The following is a 6,426-nucleotide window of genomic DNA, read 5'->3' as shown; positions in this document are numbered from 1 at the left end:
TCAAATTATACAACAATACTTTAACACCAAGTTAATTCTGCCCAAAGAAACATCTGTTAGAAGAGTCCCTATGTGGAAAGATTACAAAACACACTAGCATGATCAGGAGTAAAATAATAAGTATTTTCATAAAAGATTGAAAACCCTTTATGGACTTTTTGCTGAAATGGGTAAAACTGACTGGGTGATTTTTTGCTTTTGTTACTTAAAAAGCCTTGAATATGGGGACAAGGGAAATATGTATGAAATCTGAAAGGGGAGGAGAGAAAATAAGGCTTGTTTGTAACTGCTGCAAAGATCAGAAATCACTTCTCTTTTCTAATATCTTTTCCTTATTTCTTTTCTTTTTTCTTTACTGAACCTTTTCTTTAATCTTTTTTCTTTTTTAACTTTCTTTTTCTATATTTTTTTCATGTTTCCTTTATTCATGTAAAAAAACAATCAATACAAATTATATATAGAAAAAAACCCAAAAGCCAAGATGGCACCTTGTACCATTGTAAAATCAGGCTCTTAGCTGACTCATGCACACGATCATCAGGGAAATCCCCGAGAAGCCCCCAGAAATCACATGAATCCATAAAGCTTGATTTCTATCCATTCAGCCCTCACGTAATTCCATCATTTCTGCATATCCACAATTAAAAAGCATTTTCAAATACTGCTTTCCCTCTGTTGTTCTATGTATTGCCATTGGCAAATTCTGCTTCCTTGTTTTAAAAACAAAGCATCGGAGCTGGGGGCAAGAAGATATTTTATGAGGAAACCTAAACTGGTGGTGAAGACTACCAGGAGAAGGTGAAGTTTCATGATTTTAGGTTCAGCATTCTCTATGGGAGTTAGTCATGTTCCAGTCCATTCTTATCAGAGGTGCCTGCTTGGATTTTTAGCAAATGAGAACAATGAATGGGAAAGTAAGTTGCTCCTTTGTTCCAACTCTCAGTTCATTAAGTCACTGGGCAGTTTTGCAATCTGTATCTGGGTGTCTGCAAGGATTAAGCAAAATAGAAGTACACTATGCATGAGGAACTGCCCTTTGCAAGGAAAGACTTGATGCTTCGCCAGCATCTGGTCTCCCTCTCCCTCTCTATCGAAAGGTAGCAAATGGAAATGCTCTTTTCAAGGAGTGAAGGAAGCAGAGGGAAAGCAGTGTGGCCTGATCATTTTTTTCAACTGATAGGCATCTCCTAGGGTTGGGGGTCACAAGGGAGCTGTCCTGCCTCTGGAGGGCCATTGAGGAGCTCTGGCTTCAAATGGTGACATTAGAGAAGGGATAAATCTGAAATTCTTGGACTTGCTTCTCCATGCTGGGGATGGCATAGTTACAACTGCGGTTCAACATAGAGGCTACTGAGAGGGTCCCTTCCCATTCTTCCCAACCTTCTTCCCCAAGGGCCAAACTAGTAGTGCTCAACTTTCAGCAGCACAGTTCCAGAGCAGCTGAAAATGCTATGGTGGGAATCCCATCCATGGACTATAATTGGCACAGGCTGAGTTAAAACAGTTTGGAGGAGGTTTAGTTAATCCCACTAGACGTCTTCATTGAGCATTGCAAAATGGTTCCCCAGTCCTCTGGGAGGATTTGGAGAACAGTCCACCATGAGGCTTCAGTCTGAAGGTGCTTTTGCTTACAGGCTTCCAGGATTTGAATTGCAAGGCTACAGTCCGAAGAATGTAATTGTGCCCTTTCACTTCTTAAATGCTCTTCTTCCTTATGATTTCCTTATGGCTGAGGCAAATGTTACAGTTTCCAAATTTGTTTGCTCTCTCTTAAGAAGCTGGTTTTTATGTGTTCCCTGCATTCCATAGTCATAAGGAATGCTGATATTGCTAACCTGTTAAACAAGCCCTTAAGAGGTGCTCTTCCCACAGGCCTGGGGCTACGGTAGGGGAGGACGCATTCTGGCATGATTTCTTTGCTAGAACCCGACTTATTTTTTCTGGATGTTTACTTCTTGAATTGTTTGTATTGTATTGCATTGCTTTGAATGGTTTTACAGTGTACACTTCCCATAGAAGCAATGGAGTTGGGCAGTCTAGAAATTTAAAAGGTAAAGGCATAAATATATTTAAGGAATAGAAAAATGTAAACAATGCATCAATAAGCCACACTGCAGCTTCCCGTAATGTCACATTTCTTCACTCAAACCTCCAGCAAGAGAGATCACATTCTGCTACGCAATTATTTCATTCATTTTATTTTATTTATTTAATTTATATGCCTCCCATCTCCCCCATACCATCACTTTTTTAAAAAATCATTATAGTATGGTATAATATTACAATAACCTCTTTATTATATTGTACTGACTGAATGCAATAATTCCGTTAACCAGGATATGGTAAAGATGAAGAAATATGGAAAACACTGGAACAAAAAATCCACTTCCATCTCTCCCAGTTCACTGTTCATCTCCATGCACTAGTAGCCCACAACCAAGGAGGGCAGGTGTGGTTTTGCTCTGGCCCTTTTCAAAGCTGTTTCAAGGGGGAATGTCTGCTTCCTGCTCCTTCTCTTCTCTGCCCCATTACAGAAGACCTAGCCAACTGCAGTGTGACGGAGGTCAGTAGAACCGTGGACAGCCTCTGTTGTTCCCATTTAGCCCTCGTATTTCTTCCCACTTCCCACTCTTTCATCAGGATTTGGACATTAGAATTGCAAGGGAGAGAACATGCTTGCAGGATCAATGTAAGGCATGGTCTTTATCCCAGGAGACTTAAGAGTGACTTCCATGCCTAGAATGGGCTGACTCTTGGGACACGGGGAGAAAGTGACTTTAGCCAAAGAAGACAAAATCTAAGATCACCAGTATTAGCTCACGAGGCTCATTAACCCTGTTTTCTTGTTCACACATGACTCAATGAATGCATAAACAGAGCCTTTCTGCTATAGTAATTTTATTCTCAGATCCAAAGAAACTAAATTCACCTTTTAGAAACCTTGACCTTGATTACCAAGAAGAGAATATGGGAGCTCCGGGGTGACTATGTTGTTGGGTTGCGGTCAAGATGGCTTGTACAACTATGCAATTGCCCCTGCAGGAGGTCATTCTTGCAACACTCATGCAAATGATGTTTTCCCATAAAAATCGCCCTGCTTTCTTAATAAATGGTTTCCTGGTTTACCCCCTCCTGCCATCATAAAGGTGAGGTGCAATCTTCTATTCAGCCCCAATGAGTTCTTCTTCTAATCAGTGGAATCTGGACTGTTGCAGTGGTTCTGTTGTAAAGAGCTAGGATGTTGAGATTCAGGTGACACTCTGCTGTCTCACAAAAGACAACATGCTAAATTCAATGGGGATATCAAACACCAATGCTGTGGCCTGTATGTAGAAGGGCTAATCTATATATGGAACATCACCATCAGTGTTGATAACTTCACTTATGAAGATTGTCACTGGGTGTTGCTGGGAGTCGGGTGGCATATACATTTAATAAATTATTATTGTTGTTTTTGTAATATGCCACACTGACGTTTTATAATGTTCTGAATACCTCAAACACCCATCCACTTCCAATGGAATGAGTAGGGTTATATTCAAGATAAGTGAACAGAAATTTGAATCAAGAGGTGTCCCTCACCAAAAGAATTGGACATCAGATTTTAATACTGTCACTTCATTTGTTATGGCAGTTGTTATTCAGTGCGATATTACCATTAATTTCCGTGTTTCTTATAAGTCAACATCTCTGTTTCCTGTTTTCCAATGAACAGTTATTCAACACACAGCTTTTCTTTCCTTATTTACATGTTCACCTTTCTGTTTTAGCTATAGCTTTTTCTAATGTGATTAATAATAATGTAATACTATGCAAAACTACCAAGGATTTAAGTATCCTTTCTAGAAAGCATACTCGTAAAAAAACGCCTTGAATGAAACTGGTTTGTGCCAAACTCATTTTTTGACTAATTTTCAAAGTATAGAAGTAACGTTGTGGTTCACATTTGAAGAAAGCCAAGTAGTTGGGATACGTTCAAGAAAATAATCAATCTCCATAGAGGCTGCATTAGGAAACTTACTAGAAAACTGCATAGATACTTTGTGAATGGTAACAATTGTTACTTTGGACCTCACTGTAGATTGGGGTGCACTTGGAGTACCATCTCCCCACTCCCTAATAACTTCCCCGTTAGAATGAACGAGGGGGTCTCAAATGAAGTTTTGCAGGCTCAAAGACTGGGAACCCCAACGTTGATGCCATACTTTGTCAAATCATTCAGAGATTTTTTGAAACATTATCTGGGCCAATACATTTGCCACATTTTTGTCCTGACTAGAAACCTGTTACATGAGAATGCTTTTTTCATTTGTGAAATAAATATCCATATAGCAGTGGCTGGGGGAGGTGAGGGGGCTATGTAGAGGAAAAAGAAGAGTTGGAGGCTACAGACTAGGTCTCAGAACCATTCAGATGAGAGTGGCCCAGATCGAGATAATAGCCTATACAACATTTGTGATTGGTCCCTTAATTTTACGGGGCCACATGCTTCTGACATCCTGGATGATTTGCCTAGACAGAAGTTTTTAAATTGGTGCAGCTTCCCACGTACTTTAGTAATATCACACTTTCATATGTGATTGCATCTGAGAGGGAGAGATTACATCACCAGGGTAGCAGGGATATGCATATATAAGAGAAGGGGGAGCCTTGAGGCTTAACTGTCAGCATCTATTGCTCCAAAGAGACCTACTTCAACCAAACTCGCTGACACAACCATGAAGCAAGGAGGCCTTCTGCTGCTTATTCTGATGGGGTTCTTCTTGTATTCTGGTGAGTTGCATTTCCTTCTCCAACTATTCCATATTGGGGGATTTGAGGACCCATACCCCATTAGATGTGCCATCTAAAAAAAGACCCTAGACTTCCTCAAGGCTGCTTTTGTGGGAAACAATTCATGCCCAGGGGTATCCATACAAGATGCAAATGAAAGGCAGAAGGTATTGGTGCAGATTTGATTATCTCCCTAGAAGAACCTCTACGCCAGGTGTTTTCAGACTGTGACTTGCAGCCTCTGGGAGGTACATTCATTGGAGGGAAGGGATTACAAGAGAATAAGCAGGCACACAATGGAAAATGCAGATTTAAAAGAACGCATTGGGGCTGGCAGCCCCGAGCATGTTTGGAGATGGGAACCATAAGTGTGCTACTCAAACAGCCTGGTGTATTCCCTGTTATGTGCCTGCTTACTCTCTTGTTAACCCTTCCTCTACAATCTCTCTGCTCTGTGGTGGGGGGAGAGAAAGGCGTAAGGCACAGGAGAGATTGCCTAAAGAGATTTGGGGAATAATTTGGAGCATGCTCAAGGCTGGGATCTGATTTATGACACCTTAGCACCACTATTACTCCTGTCAGTTGTTATTGAATTTGTAGTGATTTCTTCATTTTCTTTCCGCTAGTCAGTGATTTTCAGTTGGAAGGTGGGAAGGGAGGGACAGGGTACAAACATAAACACAAATAAATTAAAGAGGAAAAATATGAGATAATACGGACTTGTTTCAAATGTTTATGTCTTGTAATTTTTTTCCAGATATTGCTGCAGAAATACCTCCTCTTGAGCTGAGTCCCAGCTTATTATTATTAAACGAAGTCCCCTTGAGCAACCAGAAGTGATGATACATGATAGTGGGAAAACCTTATTTAGAATTTAATTCTTTATTAATGATACACTGTTTTGCCCTAATTTTAGAATACAAACGTCATTCAGGGAAAGTTATGAACCATTAATAAACAGAATAAGATAAAGAAGTTACTTTTATGCTTTTATTGTATGAACAGCAATATAAAGACTATAAACTATAATTCATAAAAATACAAGATCCATTCTCCAGCATCACTGATGAGGGATGGCCATTTTGGGAAGAGGACTGAACCATCTGGGATTCTGCCCTCTTATCTTACAGAAGAAGCAATTACAGTTTGGCAGAATAATCATAGATAATCACTTTCTCACAGATAAGATGTTCAGCTTACGGTCACAGGTTCTGTGGTCTTGCCTTAAAAAGAAGGACAGGGTAGCCCTAAGAAATGGATCTTTTGCTCTTTTCAATAGATTTATTGTAAGGGGTACCCAATGGTTGCATGCACCAAAGACTACCGGCCCCACTGTGGTTCCAATGGCAAAACCTATGCCAGCAAGTGTTATTTCTGCAATGCATATATGTAAGTATACAGTTCACTCTGTGCAGCTGGAGAAGAGACCATCTGTATAGGCAGCCCTGGAATTCTACTTTTTAAAAAATTGCTTGTCCTAGGTCGGCTGTTAATATTCGCTCAGAAAGCATTTTCAGTCCGAAATAAACTGCATAGTGGTGACCAGGAGAATATTTTACTAACTTTGGGGGAGAGGGAAGCAAAGCAACTTTCAATTTCAGGAGATCTCAAGTAACCTTGTAGACTATTATAGTCTTTTGATTGGCTGGGCTA

The sequence above is a fragment of the Python bivittatus genome, unplaced genomic scaffold, assembly GCF_059951505.1.
Source record: "Python bivittatus isolate LINGU-HERP-01145 unplaced genomic scaffold, Pbiv_v1 ctg000080_np1212, whole genome shotgun sequence".
In the NCBI taxonomy this organism is placed as follows: Eukaryota; Metazoa; Chordata; class Lepidosauria; order Squamata; family Pythonidae; genus Python; species Python bivittatus.
This window is presented reverse-complemented; position numbering follows the sequence as displayed.